The sequence below is a fragment of the Falco punctatus genome, assembly GCF_963210335.1.
Source record: "Falco punctatus genome assembly, chromosome: 5".
Lineage (NCBI taxonomy): Eukaryota > Metazoa > Chordata > Aves > Falconiformes > Falconidae > Falco > Falco punctatus.
This window is the reverse complement of record NC_137584.1, coordinates 17,489,295-17,507,711: the sequence shown is the minus strand read 5'-3', so window position 1 is coordinate 17,507,711 and position 18,417 is coordinate 17,489,295. Positions and strand designations below refer to the sequence as shown.

At 38.1% G+C, this 18,417-nt stretch overlaps 1 protein-coding gene across 16 annotated transcripts in view; it reads right to left on the bottom strand.

Annotated features, from left to right (window-relative positions):
* Nucleotides 1-1,604: 1,604 nt before the first annotated feature.
* Nucleotides 1,605-18,417, bottom strand: part of KHDRBS2 (KH RNA binding domain containing, signal transduction associated 2) — a 402,639-nt gene continuing 385,826 nt past the window's right edge. For 8 of the 16 annotated variants that reach the window (XR_013928545.1, XR_013928546.1, XR_013928547.1 and 5 more), the window contains one exon: nt 1,605-18,417. This exon is cut by the window's right edge. The gene's annotated coding sequence lies outside the window, so the exon portion shown is untranslated. The other 8 variants (XR_013928541.1, XR_013928542.1, XR_013928537.1 and 5 more) reach the window with 8 other exon arrangements.

Genomic DNA, 18,417 nt, shown 5'->3' with positions numbered 1-18,417 from the left:
CTTTGTGCTATAGCGCTGGGTCCCAGGAGAAGGCAAGTCATCAATCAGGAAAGATTTACAATGAAACTAGATACTATATTAACTACTTTCTAACTTTCAATTCATATAGACAGCTCAGTATCAAAAGGAAGGAGCAAAGCCAAAGCAAGTCATTTAACTTTCAGAGATCTAGTATTCATACGGATGCACAGATGGGTAGCCAGGCACACGTACATACACACAGAGATCATAATGTGAACTTCAACCTCTTCTAGTGTCTACATATTTGAAACAGCAGTATGGCATATCGCCACAGACTTTCCTGGGGATGCTATGCTTTCTGCCTGGGGATGCTTTCAGAGGCACTAAAGACTACATGTGTGAACTAATTACTGTACTCTGACCTCTAGTAACCACATAAATCATGAGAACCTCTTGCTGAATCTATAGACTCCTCGGAGGAAATATTTATCCTCTTTCTTGATAAACTGCAATCCTTGGCATGCTTTCCTAGCAGGGCAGTATATGGAAAAGACTGGAACTCCATGGCACTATACACAGCTACTTTGCCCATCTACATAGGTAATCTGAATCTGTTTAAGGATCATTGTTTTGTTCTGAGCTATTATAAAACCAGCTGCCCATAAAATGAAGCCATATGGCTCTTCCTCTTCTCAGAATGAGATTGCTGTCGTTTACCCTACTTTAAAGTGCTACATGGAGAACTGCACAAACACATCCTATCGACAGTGGGACTTGGAAATTTCATTTTTTGCCTAATATTAAGCCTACATAAACTTCAGCATAATTATTTATGTTTTGTTTTCAAGGGACTTTGAAAAAAGATCCTGAAGAATAACAAATGCACAAATACCATTCAAAATGGGAGGGAAGAAAGAGTCTAATTAAACAAGCATGAACAGTCGAGGTATGGTATTCTGACAGCATTAACTTTTTTTTTTTATATATATATATCATAAAATAATAAATTACTTTTTCACGGCATTCTGGCTTCTAGTTAGAAAAGTACAATTTAGGTAGAAAACTCAGTTTTTTTACCAGGCCCTTGAAGAAAGGACAGGGATCTTACATGACAGGAGATTTCATCATACTTCTGAAACTTATTTCTGTGCTCCCAAATATTTTACTAGGAAGCCAAACCCAGTAAAACTAATTTAATTTCATCAAAGGATTGCAACAATAAGGTTTTTCTTCTTTTTCCTTTTTCCCCTTCCCTTCCCTTCCCTTCCCTTCCCTTCCCTTCCCTTCCCTTCCCTTCCCTTCCCTTCCCTTCCCTTCCCTTCCCTTCCCTTCCCTTCCCTTCCCTTCCCTTCCCTTCCCTTCCCTTCCCTTCCCTTCCCTTCCCTTCCCTTCCCTTCCCTTCTTCCCTTTTTTATGATGTCATACAATTTTGACATCAGCTATACATATATATCTTATATTAATCCACTTCCCCAGTAGCTGGACAGGTTTTTTTGGTAGCAGGAAGACTTTTCCATAATAAATTTTTGTTTGAAGTTAGCTGTCAAGCAAGTTTCTTCAGAATCAGTTCTTGAAATACCACTTTATGCTTGCTTGTCATCATTGTATTTACTTTTATTTCATGCAAATTTTTACTTTTCTGCCATGCAAATTTCCTTTATTTTTGGTAGGCAATGAAGCAGTCCATAATCACTGAACCATTTTGAAAACAGACAAAGGTTTTAAGTCCTGCAGGGTATTTCTTAACCTTGCAGAACTCATCAAAGTGGCATGCAGGTATACCTGATCAATACAGGTAGTCAAACTGCACAAGAATGAAGTAAACTTTTCTATTTAAAATACAAATGATTAATAATTCTCAGGTACGGTTGTGATTCTAATATTCTTCATAGGTTTTTCACCAACAAATGTGGCTTTAATATTCACAAGCGAAAATACAAACTAGAAAAAAACCAAAAACAAATGGTGAAAAACGCTGAACAGATCCTGCTAACGGTGGCTGTGATAGTCTATATTTTGCATTTTGAGAAATGAGGAAGAAGAATTCTCTTTTCTGTGCAAGAAGTACAAATATGATTCCACAACAAACTAACCCAAGGTTTGGGATGCTCTTTGCCAATAGTTTTGCTGGCGCAGAGAACCTCTCAGTTCAGAAACCAAAGGTATTTTTTTCTTCACCCATGTTTTTGTGTCCTGCTTGCCTGTCACAGCCCAGTGGTTGGCATGTGGGTATGTACATACACAGGCACCCACTGCTGGAGCAGCGTTCCCAACTCTTACATTCATTTAATGGGTAGTACGATTATGCAGGTTCAGATCTTATTTTTTGGGCCTTGCTCCAGGTGACAAAATCTGGAAAGACATTACTTATATGACAGTAGAATAATAAAATCAAAGATCAAATGTACCGCTGCACAAACGATAACTACAAATGCACTGTACTGTGTCAATTCTAGTGTCAAGGCAGCAGCCATAATATAATATAATTTTATATTGTTTTCTAAGACCTTTTTGGTAAGAGGAAGGGTGCAGAACAACTAGATTTCCCCTGGAAGCTATCAGAATATGGGTAATTTCAAATTATGAATTCTAAAAGTCACAGCCACTGGAAACAGCTTTTTGTCATGTTGGAGGCACAGGATAGATCCCCAGCAGATGAAATTTACACAGCTTACTCTTTAACATGGCAAGAGCTACTTCCCTTTACCCTGGGGTTAAAGTGATGTCTTGTAAAATTACACTCTATTTTGAAAAGGGAAATAGGTGAATATTGACACTAGGATTCAGGGCATGTTTTTTATACTGTCTAGAACTTTGGATTTCTTATGACAGGGTACGAATGAAAGCAAAACCTGCATATTTGCATAGACAAAAAGTAATTATTTTGATAATTTTTAAGTCATATGGAAATTCTACTGCAGAGATATGTAACCTAATGTAATATGTAACCTACCAACAAATTTGTTAAACTTCCTTTCTTCTTACAGAGTATAATAAAATCTAATGTGTCCAGAAATAATTAGAACATGAAAATAGATCATGAAAACTACTTATTAAAACAATTAAAATTGCACTTAGGGGTATTTTACCGATTTAAATTTTTCTTGTTTTGTAGCATTTTCAAAGCATCAGTTTTTTTGTGTGTGGACAGTCCCAATCTTCTCTAAAACTTGTGAAGAATTACTTCCCTGCCAAACAGATTTGTGGAATCAAAAAAAACCTGAGTGGACATTGAGTATCTGTGATGAATGTGTGTAAAGCTAAGCAGACTCAGGTGTAAATGTGACTGTTTCCCTGTCATCTTGTCAAAGGCAACACCTGGTGACCACCTCAGGCTCCCAAGAGTGGCTGGTTCAGAGAGGTCACTCCTGGCTCCAATTTGCAATTACCAATCCATGACTTTTAAGAGCAGGGTCTTCAGGAAACCTCACCAGGCAGCTTGAGCTGGAACACTTGGTTCTTTGTCCTCCTGCTGTGGAGCTGGAGGAGCTCCAACTTTTAGAGCCTGTGGCATGAGGCTGGGAGCAGTGGCTGGAGTATGGCTTGGGAAGAAGAGGGCTGGAACCCCCGAAACCACAGCAAATCCTTAATTATGGATTGTCCTACTGGGTTCCATGTGGCCTGAAAACCACAGCACAAACCAGAATGAGCAGGACTTCCAAGAATGCTGCTTGTGCCCCAACACCTGCAACCCAGACGGTATGTTCCTCCTCCTTCCACAACTTACTGCTCTCCACTAGCTCTGTATTTAATCTCTTCAAGAAGAAACACTGTCAAGAAATAAACCATCTCATTCCTTCAGCGTTAGAGTTTAAGCAGTTTGCTCACTGCTATAGCTTTATTCTGTACAATGGATTGTTTTGTATATCCGCATTCTGTATTCCATATATATGTACTGCAAATATGACAGCAGTTCCAGGTCTGTGCTAAAACACTTAACAGTTATTTTTTTGCCTCTGCTGTAGTGGAATGCTAAAATTTTGTATTTAAAAATCAAATAGATTGCAATGACAGTACACATAAGCTTTTGCTTTATATTTCCTCAACTTTTTCCTGTATCAAATCCATCTGACCTTTTAAAGGGGTAAAATGAATATCCTTTTAATTCTCTGATCCTTAAGAAAATCAAATCTCAGTTGCTTCACACTGCATCATATATGTAGAACTGCACTGAAGGCTTGATTTCGAATCTCCTGAAGTCAGTGAGCTTCAGTGAGGGTTTGGATTGGCTTGAATTTGGTCACCATTGTCCTTTGTTGTCACTATGGCAAAAAGCCACTGCATTTCCAGTCCTGGATGAAGAATGCTAGTCATGCACATAACACTGAAAGTGAAAAAATATGTATTGGGAGGTCAACAACAAAGATTGAGGCTTTCCATTTTTTGTTAATCCAAACATTTGTGTTTCTGATTTAGGGATTATGGCTCAACAGATATGAATTGTTTACATTTCAGGACATGGTACCCCTGGTATGTATGAAGGGCTCACCCTGAAGCGAGTCTCCTTGATCTCTATAAATATTTGGAGGTAGTGTGCTACGTTAATGGAATTAATAAAAATCATGGAAATTTTTATTAGTACACAGACTACACTCCACAGAACACCACTGAAATTACTTGATTAGCCCATTCATTAAACTGGCTTCTGTACTCTTATATTTAGCACAGTATAATTTTAGAGACGGATCTTACAACCTATACACCTATGACTAGACCCACTGAGATGAAAATGATTTCTCATTACTGTAGTAAGATATGACTTTTTTTTTTTTTCATTTCTTTGCCAGTATGATACTGGAACTTTGTCACAGGTGTCAATTCGTGGAGAACCACAGTTACTCAGAGTACAGGCAGAGAAAGGTGCATCTTGGCAATCACAACAGGCAATTAATCATAAAGGTTGATGATTTAATGACATCTTTTATAGCTTATGGTAAGTCAATCCTTTGCAGTTCTAGTAAAAAGCTTAAATGAGTTCTCTTATTTTTCAGGGTTATTACATTTATCACTCTTGACAGTCCTTTGTTTGGATCAGGATCATTCAAATATTTTTAAGTATATGCCTAAATATACTGTTTACTCTTGTGTTGCCCTTTCTTTTGTCCTTGACAAAATCAGTTTTGTTGTCCCTCTTCCAGATTCTCACAGAGAACTAGTTGTGCCAAACAATTTCCATGTGATGGAAATACTTGCCCCTTTGTTGACAGGACAGTCATATGCTGTATTCTGCTAATGTATGTGTACCTCTGAAGCATATATGTTACATTCTTTAAGTGAAATATTTGCCACAGTATTGTTACACTTAGCTCATTCTGCCAGCTGAATCCACAGATAACAGGATGAGCTGAATGCTTGTCTACACTTCACAAATATTTACAGAGTAAGTGGTTTTTACTCAAATATATTTATGAGAATGCTAAAAATATTGCAATATTACAGAAAATATTTCTGGGCTACAGAGAGATTAGAAATGCTGAGAAAGACACCTGGAGCATGAGAACAGTAGACATAGATAATAATTTTCTATGTGATTCGGGATGCTTTTCCTAGTGTTGTCATTATACGATGCAATACAAGAGGCTGCAAAAGACTCCCAGTACTTGTATCCTGTTGTGTGTGCTGCTGTGCAGAGATAGAATTCTTTCTGATTTCATAGAGCAAGCTTACAGGACTGTCACGGTTTAACCCTGGCCAGCAATGAAGCCCCACACAGCTGCTCGCTCACTCCCCCCACAGTGGGATGCAGGGGAGAATCGGAAGAGTAAAAGTGAGAAAATTCATGGGCTGAGGTAAAGACATTTTAATAGGGAAAGCAAAAGCCACACATGCAAGCAAAGCAAAACAAGGAATTCATTCGCAAATTCCCATGGGCAGGCAGGTGCTCAGCCAACCCCAGGAAAGCAGGGCTCTGTCACACATAGCGGTTACTCAGGAGGACAAGTGCCATAATGCTGAATGTCCTCCCCCTTCCTTCTTATTGCCCCAGCTTATATACTCAGCATGATATCATGTGGTATGGATATCCCTTTGGCTCGTTTGGATCAGCTGTCCTGGCTGTGTCCCCTCCCAGTTTCCCGTGCCCCTACAGCCCTCTTGCTGGCAGGGCCTGAGAAACTGGAAAGTCCTTGACTTAGTATAAATGTCACCCAGCAACAACCAAAACCATCTGTGTGCTGCCAGCATTGCTCTCTCACCAAATCCAAACCACAGCACTACACCAGCTACTAAGAAGAAAATTAACTCTGTCCCAGCTGAAACCAGGACAAGTACTTTAGTGAAAATACTTTCTGCTCAGGTACCAATTAAACAACCAGTCATTACAAAAAATCTTGCTCTCTGTACTATGTTCTAATTGTCACACCTTAAATATCTCTCAGGACAAAGATCAGTTGTGGTAGGATAAGAAGCTGGGTGAGATTTTGATAAGAAGCAATAGGAGTGAACCGAAAGCCATGTTTAGAAGACTAATACTGTGCCACGTTGGTATTCATATAAAGATTGATGCTGAATCTAGTTTAATTAAAATATAAAAATGCTGAAAGTGAAATGTCAAAATAGGAAGTACATAAAAATATAAGTGGGATAGATCTGAAAAGACAGTTAAGAAATTTCAGAGATAACAAAGTAGGCAACTGAGAAATATGCTGGCATGCCATCGCGCATTTTGACAATATGCAGAATGATGTACTTCAGAAATCTGGATACTAATATATATTCCTCTATCTTAAATTCATTGGATTCGTGGAAAATATACAGAAGTCATTGTATCCATCTGAATAGAAACAGCTGGTCAATGCACAACAGATGTCCAAGAAACAGCAAATAGTTGAATGTCAAATGCAACTAGAATGAGATTATTTTATAGCCTAAAAATGTGCTTGAATCTGCATCTAAAATACTTGAAAAATCCTAGTGGCTAAAATGACAGTGCTCCCTATTGATGAACATCTTATTATTCATTTAATTTAGAAACAAGCTAAACCAGAAGAGTTCAGAGAAAAAGCAATTTTTAAAAAAATGTAAAATGAACTTGAACAAGTCACTATGCAAAATTATTAGTAAGCACTGAACTGAAACTTTTCTAATAGAAGTCATAAATATGTGTTTATGGGTGATGGGAACAGCCATAATTCTGGTGAAAGCACATCTCCCTACTGCCCAAAAAAGAATGAACACACCAAACCCCACTTTAAACTCTCAGAGGAACCCTCAGAGGTTGAACTCTCCTCTGTATGTTTAACATTGAGAAAAATTCTAAATTGTTGTGGATTTTATTTTTTAAAGAATATGGACTGTAAATCCTTATCATTTAAATCAAAAATGAGCCATTAAATTCATGAGACTGGGGAGGAACTTCCTCTGTTGGCCCAGTTATTCCTCCAGGGGAACCCATCACTATTGGGCCACTGTTACAAATGTCTGATATCCCTAAGTTTTCACTTAGCTCAGGTTTGGGCACTGGTTATCCAACAGATCATCTCTTTCTGGGTACATCCCTCCATCTGGAAGAGGTCCTCTGCTGATCAGTGTAATTGCTCATTTTGCTAAATCCACTACGCTGAAGTGGAACACGAAACTATAGCACACTCGCCACACACACGGCATTTAACCTCTGCCCCACCTGAAACATAAGGGTGGTTCATGCTGATGGTTTTAGTCTTTAACCCTTGTAAGAGTACGATTATAATGATTTATTGTTTGCATAAACATTAATAATATGTTGCCTGTTTTAATATTCTGAAAAATTATGCATTTTTACCAGCCCTTACTTGACCATTGCTTAAGAAGCAACAAACAAGCAGAAAGCTAGGTTCAGTTTAGAAGGCTGTAATTTCATGTAGGCATGATGTTAAAGCTACAGAGAGTGCAAAATGTGTCACACTGTGTTAACATCTGTGTTTCTGCTCAGATCTGAGCATAGGAGTTTTCAGGAGTTGTTTCATTCTTCTAAGTCTGCATTGTCGCCTGATTTTGCAACAATCGATACTTCCAGAGCCTTTACTGTTCGTTTCTCTCCAAGCATTGTTAGGATCCACACGACATCCTTTGTCCCTTGCCCAAGTTTCTGTTGGCTGTGCTAGGCAACATCTGAGATTCACAGCTTTTTTTGAGAAAAGAGAGAAGGGGAAAAGAGAGAGAAAAAAGTCTTCCATCTTCGTTCACTTTGTGTTTCCACCTTCCGCTTCCATCTTGACATTCCTGCCCTTTGAATAGTTCACTTTCTTACTGCATTTATCTAGGGAATGACTTAAGAGAATCCAGTTGTTTGTACGCAGGAATCGCTGTCCTAACTGAAGTCTTTGAACCTGTAATGATATTTTGAAAGTCCTTTATTGCACCATCTATGTTAAAAAAAATAATTATTTCTTAAGATGACAAATGTAGAAGTATGTTAGGGGAGACACTCAGAGCACACCAATTCACATCTGTGGAGATGTGTATTGAATATTACTTTACAAGAGGATAAAAATACATGGAACGGACCTCCAGCTTGGATTAAACTTGTAACCACTATTTATTAATATCATAATATTCATCCTATTCCACAGAAAGACTGCCATTTTTAAGTTGCAAAAGCCTACCTTCACCAAAACTGCTTTAATATATCTATATGCAAATCTCACATCAACTCCAGAGGAGCAGTGATTGGCAAAGGTAGGGTAACAGAGAAGAAAGGACGCCAGAGAGGAAGAACTCGTACCGTGTGGGAGACAGGCTTTTCACAAGAGTACCTGAAAGACAAGACAGGGTTTACTGCTCCAGCAGTGGGAAAGTCAGCTTCTAAATGAGACCTTTAAAGAAAACGTCTGCTTCTTTAATGGCTGGTCCACTGTGCGATACTGAAGACTTCAGAACTTCATGTGTTAAGCTGCTGTCCTATTTTAGACATTTCTGCACAGTGAAGTTCAAAATAGACATTTTAATTCCAAAGTCAGCAGACATCTCATGCATTATCCATGTGTAATCAGAAAGACAGAAGTGAAGTGAGAAAAGTGACACTAATTAGAATAAGAAATGTTAGGAAATTGGTGAAGACCATGAGAGAGGAAAGTCCTTTTCAATAGATTGGAAAATAGAAGGGAAAAGCTGTTAAAATTACACACCTTTTTCTGTGATCAGGAAAGACTGTACTTCTCATATGGAACACTTGAAAAATAGGTCCTACTTTCTCAAATACCAGAAGAAGAAAAAGAACTATGGCGTTACTTGCTGGGATGAACAAAGGGGTATCATTCTATGCGGATGCTTGGATCACTCCATGTAACTGGCATCCCATCTGATTTGTGAAGTTCAAAGGTTTACAGGCAATATATGGAAACACTTTCCCTTGCTCTTCTCAGGGTGGGCAAGAAAGAAATCAGATACATTCTGTTGGGACTGTGTTGAATTTTTAGTCCTGCCAGCTCAGCAGAGCTATCGCAGCCCTCAGAGGATAATTTGTATATGCACAGTGACATTATATGTGTTTTGTAGTAGATTGGGACTCCCTATGGAGACACCATCCATACTTAAACCGTCATCCCAAGAGTTCCCAAGGAAAGAACTGATATTCTGTCCAGTTTCTAGCAGTAATAATTTTCTGCTGCAGCACCTTGCTCTGCTTCAGCTGTGTTGGCTGTGCCTAGAGCTTGTGGTCAGCAGAGTCTTATGGAGGGTGCAGCATTTACCTGTTTCACCACAACTGCACTCAAGTTCAGAAAAAAATGGAAAAAAAGGTGTGTTTTTTCCCCCTACCATTTCACATATTGAGTCTAAGGTATGATTTATTCTTCTGGGAAATTTGTACAAAAGTACAAATATATGAATGCAGTACCAAGAGACTTTCCAACTTATTCCAATGATGCATCTAAACAATACCTGAAAAACATTTCAGAAGACGCATAATAATAACAGGAAGGGGCAACTGAGGAGAAGTATGAAGACTACAAGGTTGTGAATTTACAAGGGAAAAAGCATTTCTGGCTTGCAGAAGCTTCAATATTAGTGATGAAGCATAAACCACTTAAGCACCCACTTAATCTTCAGGCTGAGGTTACTGGATTGGCAATTAGAAAATTATCTTTTTACTTCTAAATGGATTACCTCTGATTTGAAGTCACAAAGGGAGAAAAATCTCATGCTCAAGATGCCTTTTCTTTTTAAATGAAGTCACATTTCAAGGAAAGCTGTAATTTGAAACGCAACATTTATTACTACTTTTCAAGGCAGTGCTAGAAGAAAATCACTCTGTCTTCCTCAATAGCTTTTATATTAGCAAATCATCATATATTCAAGTGCAAAATTACTGTGATAGCAAAAGAGAAGGGGTTCTTTTAATTTGCTGTGGTGTTTTGAACATCCGGTGACTTGCAAAACCTGAATGAAAGCCATTGGTTTATTCCTTCACTAAAAGGCTTTAGAAATATCTCTGCTTCTACAGGAATAACTGCCCGGAGTTGCAAAAATTGGCGATTACATCAGATTTTAAGAATAAACAGTGGCACCTCTGACGTGCCTTGTATATGTTAACAAAAGATACAAAGGTTATTGGATTGCAAAACATTCATGACTAAACCTGGAGCAGACTTAGACTTCTATTCCATGGGAATAACAGAATGAATGGAAAGCAGTTAAGAGGATTAAACCCACTGCAGAGAGATGTGAAGCATAAAGCCATACTTAATGACTCATGATCTCTCTCTCCCTGTCCCCATTAATACAGCTTCTTTATTCCTCTTTGCTCTATGCAATTCATGTGTATTCTTCTCATTCACCAGTACGTGACCTTATTTAAGTCTCTTCCTCAAAAACTCAGATGATGATAACATTACTTTTTAAAAATAGCAATGAAATGTATTATACGTGTGTGAATCAAATGAAAAATATTATTCTGAAAAGTTACCTCTGTCCACTAAAAATGCATATGTAAATCCAATTTAATTTCCACATCTTTGTTTCAAGAACCTCAGAAGAAGATGATCCTGAAACCAGGGTATTCTTTTAGCATGTTTACTCTTTCATCTGATATTCCCTTCTCTCTAGTGTCGTCCAACATCACAAAGCAAAAAATGGACTGTTCTTTCCTCAGCTAAGACACTTGCAGGATATTGCAGGGTGTCTAATAGATTGAGACATCATTTTGTTAGACAAATATGAATCTCTGGGACTTACCTCCTATTTCAACTGACAACAGAAACTGTTTAAATGTTTCTTATACTAGAAAGATCTCAAATCCAATATTTTGATTAGGACAAGACTGATACCAGGCTTTTATGGAATAAGTAATGTATCCACTGTTACTGAATAAAAAGAGTTGCATATCTAAAGAGAAGGAATAGAACTTAGTATTTATATTGATTAGTATTGTTTTTAAAAACAGTATCACTTCATTAAATCATATTATAGCTTATTAAAAATATTGCAATATATTACAGAAACCTAAGATTAGCTTTCCTTTAGTTGATGAAACTCCAGAAAATACACTCATAGATATTTTGAAGTTCAATTTTTCTGTTTCCCAGATGCTGAGATTTATAAAATAAACTGTAAGTGGAGGAAAGCAAAACACAGAAGTCAGTTCAACCTGTGCAACTTGAAACTAGTGACTGAAGTCTGCACAGACAGTGAGTAGAGCTGACAACTATCTGGAGTTATTCTAGTAACAGTGTGCTAAATTTGCTACTTTTCCTCTAAATGGGACAAATTCTTACATTATTAAAATTGCTATCACTCTCTTGGCACTACTGCAATAAAGTGCTGATTTTAAGCCCATGAGAAATTACCCCAGTGTATTGCTGTCTATGAGATGTCACACTGTTTCGTCAATGTCTTCCAAGCATAATACTACTTGGTGTGAGGAGCAATCATAATTTAAGTATAAGGTAATTGCATCATTGCCTTGGTGGCATAGTGGCTCTTTAAAAAGAGCAGGTTTTTTTTCTGGCAATCCTCTTGCTACTGTCCAAAAGACACATCCTTCCTTGCTTTCCCAAACCTGAGAATCTGGAATGCATGTGGTTCAAAGGACATCGACTTTGCTTACAGGGGTGGAAATGAAGATGGCAGCTCAGCATCTTAATGCTTTTCTGAGAGAAGCTACATTTTGTACTTCAGGAAAATGTTTCATTTCTATAGGAGCTCCAGGTGTAGAGGTCTATGGCAAGAGTCTTGCATACAGTGAAAGTCTTTCAGTCACTCAACTCATCATCTGGAGGCAAATTCAGACAGATTGTGTTGAATTTGGTTGTAATTTGAGAACAGTCACAGAGAAAGGAGGGATGAGCAAGACCACACGCTGTCCAGAGTAATGGTTAGCAGTATGCTTGTGGACATGCCAAATACACCTTCAAAGTCTTCTAAAAGACTTTGATACCAAAGGCTGCATACAGGCAGCGGCTCTTAACTTGGGCCTTATGTATATGCATATATGTATATATACACATATGACAGAAGCCTCTAGTTAAAATCAGCCAGTCACCAACTCTCCTGCTGAACTATGGTGTGTCTCCAGAGATCCTTATTCAATTATTAATGCATCTGCTGCTAATTTCATCGTGCAGAGTGTGAATTTGTCTTTCCACATTGAGCTCTGAGGGAAGTTTGTAAGAAATATAGAACTTGTCAGCACATGAGAGTCAACACTTTACTGCTGTGCTGCGGCCATTTATAATGAAACTAAAATGAACACTCACTTGTTTGGCATTAATTTAATGTCCCACTTAACTCCTATCAGACGTAAATAGCTGCTTCATCCATTTAAGCATTTCTGTTTGTGCACATAATGAAGTACTCTGTACCTGTCAGGTAAGCAGAACTCATAAATGAAATAAGAAATGGATGAGGAAATCCAGTGTTCTTAATGGTAAGGCTCTACAGCGGCAGCATCAGGGTTTTTTTTCTGGCCACAGGTATACCACTGTGAGATTCACCTTTTATCCCATTTTGCAGAGACCATACAAAGACATGACACGTATACACGTTAGCATGCCAAAACCATTCCTAAAATGAATATATGTTCAACTCATGGCACAATTAAGAACAGCTGTAGTTGTCAAACACACTCAAAACAAAATAAATTAGCTAGGCAACCTCTTGGTACTGAAATGTTGGGTTTTTTAATGTTCTCTATCTCAGAAAAATAGAGTTTAATTTTTAACAGCATACTAGTTATGATCATCCTCTCTTGAGGAATTTTTTTATGAGAATGAATGGAGGTAATGACTACCATTAGTCACTGTCATTAGCATAAAACATTAGAAATGACAATATTTATAACAAGCTATGACATGACAATTAAAATATCACTTTCTATCACTTGCGTATGCTTTGGCTACAGCTGGTTGCTATTTTCTAAAGTTAAACTGATAGAAGTCTGGTAATGCTATATTTAATAGCATGTTCATCATCAGATCTAATTGTTTTCCACCACAGGGTATGAAGCTTTATATCCCCTATCAACCCAAAACAAACACCCATACTGCTTAATGGCTGTTCAATTAATGTTTATAGTGCTACTTTTATAACCTAAGTTACAAGACCAAAAAAACCCTCCAAGAAGCAATTTAAGGACCTCAGAAGCTTAACAGGAGTTCAACCAATACCAAAATTTACTAAAACACATATCCCACACTTGAGGATGTGAAATTGAAGAAATTAGTCAACATCAGAGAACTGTTACAGGACAATGGTGTAATTGCCAAAGGAGAGGAACACAGCCCTTCACACAGGGATAGCTGAGTGACTTCAGGCTGGCTGCCCAGCAACTGCTGCTCATGCTGGGCTAAAACAGAGAAGACCTGTTCATCCCAGGTCACATAAAGGTCAGACTCCGTTGCTCAAATTGCAGTTATTCCCCTAGGAGTGATTTGCCCTTGGCAACCTAGATGCTGTCCACCTACTCATAATTCTTTCCCCTATTTTGCAGAGCTCATGCTGATTAAAAGAAAGAATGGCTCAAAGATGGGTTTCTCTGCTACCACCTTGGTGCATACTAATTTTTGTCCCTACCTTTTGTACTAAGCCTGTAGAGAGCTATGTAAAACTACTGTAAATATGTTTTCACTGGAGAGCTGCCATTGTTCTAAATTATGAAAATAAATGATTTCTGGTTTGAGCTTTTAATTGTATATAGTAGTAATATATTCACTCGGAGATTCCCATTTGAATTCAGACACCCTGATCTCTGGCTTTTAATGATGCATTACCAACCTGTACTTCTCTGACACCTAGGCAATTAATCATTGGCACTCCTCAGTCCCCCAGAGTAGCTGGACACAATTAGACAAGAAAGAACCAGACTTGAGGGGTGGTGAAAATTTCTTTTCAGAAACTACACGTTTTTTTCACACCATAAACTCTGCTTGACATTCATTGCTGCAAATATATTTTAATAGAACTGCTGTTATTCTGCCTCTCCTTCCAGCCTCCCAGGAGTTTTTGTAGATCAACATGACATTCAGAAATAGGCGAAAAATGCTCTGTGAAGTTTAAAGGCTGTCAAGCCTTCTTGGTAACTTCCCTCCAAGAGTACAGCTGAGAAATGACAAACTTGTCACCTGACTGGCTGGTGTTTAGAGCTGACTGCTTTTGATTAGGAAGCAATGAACCTTCCATTCTGGAGTTCATTTTGTGTTTCATAAGCACCTCTTCACTGCAAATTATGCAGTTGAACTGATTTGAATTTGATTAGCATGATGCTACAGTTTTATTATTTGTAGTAAATACAGGCATCTTTTATGGCGTTACTGCACATTTAGGAGAATTTCAGGATGGTTACAGACTTACTTTTATTTCTCATGCATTATTGCTTGACATTTTAAAAAAATCCAATAATAATATATGCCTGTGTTGCAATTACTCACGTGTGCATTGCTCCATATGTACTTACACTTTACATCCTCTCTGCTCCAGTGGGAAGAGTAAGATGAAAGCAATCCTGCCTACTCAAGGACAAAGTACTGTGTCCTCAGCAGGTAAGTTGAGCTAGAAAGAAAGTTATTCTGAAATGCAACAGCTAACTTCTTTAATGGAAAACTTGGGTATGAAATTTTATGCTACAGACTTTGTGATGCACAGCCACCAGAGGTGCATGCATTAAACACTGAGTTGCTATTTCAATGTCATCTGACTTTGTGAGTTGCGATGTGAACGCTCTGGGAAGCTTGATACACTTTTATCTTCTGACAGCCTTTCAATTACATGTCCTTCCACATTATTACATAACTTCCAGTGATCTGCACTGTGGACCTCAGTAATAAAAATCCATTTCATGTCTGAAGAACACAACTTCTTTGGTCAGTCAGTATAGACATAGAGGGTGAGAAGTGCATTTGACCAGAAACTAATGCTGAGTGGTCAGATGGTTGGGTCAATAAAAGCTAAAAATAACATTTGATTTTCAGAGAAAAGAGAGTTCAGGACACAGCCTAAAGGCTAGATTTGACCCTAACTAACCATTTGTCTCTGTATCAGTGTTATAAGGAGTGTGTAGTCACCCGAATCTACATGCTGCAGAGCAGTTAGAGATGTAGCTACAGAACTCACCAGCAAGATCTATGATTAACTAACAGCTTAATGTATTTATTACCAGTATGGTCCACAGTGCCTTTTATCTATTAGCTTCGTGCTGAATATTCTCCAACACTTAATTCTACCTACCTTTAGAAAAATCCATATATATCTACAATTTATCTTCTTATTTGCTTACCTGTTTTCACAGACCACCACTACCGTGCATGAGTACAGCAACATATCCCAGTCATCAGGGATGCTTTTAGAAAAATAAAGTAGGCTCACTTCAGCTGCAATTCAAGCTATTAGTGAGATATTAGCGTAATCTATGCATCTTCAGTACTTCTTTGCTTTTCAATAATACCAGCTATCTGTCTCAAAATCTGTAATATATTAATTTCCACAGTATCTGTATAAAGATGCAAGACAAGAGGTTCAAAAAAGGTGTTTTGGGTGAGAATATGTAGATCTTGTGTACCAATGATGACTCCTGATCTTCGAGAACCTGAAGCTGAGGCTTGTGAAAGCTGCAGGTTTTCAGCACTTCTGAAGACAAAAGTATGTCTCCAGTGCTCAAATACTGATGGAAGTTTCTATCTTTTGAAGATATTGAGGGTTATTAACACAAGTACCTGCTAAGCAAATCACATTCCTTTAATAAACACGCAGTCCAACAACAAAGCCATGAGAGGAAAGAATTAGCAAAGGTTATAGAAGTACAGAAAATCGACTTCTGGGAAACTCCACAGGCCAGTTTCCATGCGGTGAATGCTGCACATGGGGAGCTCAAAGAGAAGGCCTGAACAGCTTGTTCTATCACAGCGAAAGCTCTTCTGCATCAGGCCGTGCTTCTCTGTGCCCACTTCTCAACCTCTTGCTCCGTTGAAGAGCATCAGGCACAGACCAGGCTTACCTCAAACTCCAAAGACAAGCATGTGTCAAGCCTTGTGTTCCCCCAGCTCCACACAACTTAATATTACGATATGATAAACATAACCTGTAGCTTTTAATGTATCTCCCATAACTGAAATTTAAAATTCTTTTCCTTAAAAGTCTAATTATTAAGGTTGGGATTAATTTCACCCAACCTCAATTATCTAAAAGACAGCTACATAGTCTACACTAGGCATCTAGTCTCATTTTCTAAACAGCAGAGGCCATTTCATCCCGCTTGTTTTTGACACGTACCTGAAAAGGGCTAAATTGCCCTTTGGACCTGAATTGAGTATATATGCACATACATATATATATAACTGAAAAACAGGAAAGTCAGAAACAGTAAAGGAAGTCATGAAAGCAGGTGAAACTTGGTATTTTACTATGAAGTACTGGCTTTAGACAGGGAAAAAACGGAATTCCCTTTCTTCCTCCGCAGATTTCTGTTCACTTTCTAGAAATATGAGTCCTCCACACTCCTGAATCACTTTTTTCACTTATTAAACTCTGAAGTTATCAAGCCAAAAGGAATCACTACGCTGAGTTTCCAAGAACACTACAACATTTTCTTTAGGCAAAGAATGAAAATGATCACCTACTTCCATGCCTCACTTTTAAGCCACTTTAGGAAATGTAGTCCAATGGTTGAGACTGGGGTATAAGTACAGGTATTTTGGTTTTGATGAATAGCATTCTTTGTGAAGCAGAGCAAACAGCTTCCCCCTTCTCCTTCCATCTGCTATGTGCAAGCACAAATGCCAATAGAGGCATCAATCTTCTTATTCCACATTGATATAATGTGAAAAACACTTCTAAGAGCCTTAGATTATTATCTACAATGTTAACACACTTAGCTGTAATCTAAGTAAACCCTTAAGAAACCTGCAAATTTTCACTCATTTCTTTATCTCGCATCCCAGTTCAAACTGGAGTGTGAGTACTGTGACCTAGGGTTTATTTCCAGCTCTAGCTAGTGGGAGGAATGTTGAAAAATACATATTTTTTTTCTTCTCTAGTCTAGAAACATGTTAGGTTTGAATAGCTTTTGGCCACATCCTCTTAGCTCTTTCTCTGTAGAGAAAAATCTACATCTAAAGCAAGGCATAGTTCAAAGTTTTATCACCATTTGCAGAGAACAAATCCAAAAATAGCACAGGCAGAAAAGTGTCATCACATTCAGAACACATGATGACAAGGAATGGAGTCCTGTAAGAGGACCATGCTGTTCTGCAGTGCAGGAGACTAAGGTTCCAGTGCGTTTTCTGGTGTATGGTCAGAAGAATCAAGGGAAGGACTGTGGTTGCACCGGAAGTGTGGGAAGTGATGGTGTGTACAGGATTGAGGTGGGTATTTCTGCTGCCACTGTATGGAATCTGCCAGGAGAGTATCTCCACATTAGCTATTGCTACTGCTTTTGCTAGCTACCATCAACAAAGACTTAAAATGGCCTTTTGTTTCACATGCTGTTTGCTGAAGGAACAAACCCTAATAGCTAAACGCAGTAACTGTATTTTTATGTGACATATGGCTGTAAATAAGCTTATTACAGAAAAATACAACTTCCATGTAAGTATTTAGTTTGGAAGATTCAGGAAATGTTAGATTTCCACTTTCCAATATAATTAGATGATGTTCTTCAGTATATACAAGAGGACATAGCCTTTAATCACAGGACCTCTTGCTACCCTTCTCTCTGCAAGACCTAATTTATTCTGGATATGAGATTGAATTAAGTATTTGTATCTGTCTTAAACCTTAGTGGTACGACTGGTTTTTGTTTACTGTTTTCCACCCAGATGTCCTCTGATATACTTTTATTTACTTTCTTACAGGTTTTCATAGTTTGTAGTGACAATGCTACAGTAACTGAGCCTTAGAAATTTTAATAAGTGTATGTTCACAACAGCTCATGAAGATACCAAAGTTCTTCTAGATGAACAAGCAAAGAAAGAGCAAAAAAAACCCCAGAATCTGCAAAATTTGGTTTTACCAGGACCACCTCAATGAGTTAACTAATCCGAAGGAGATGAT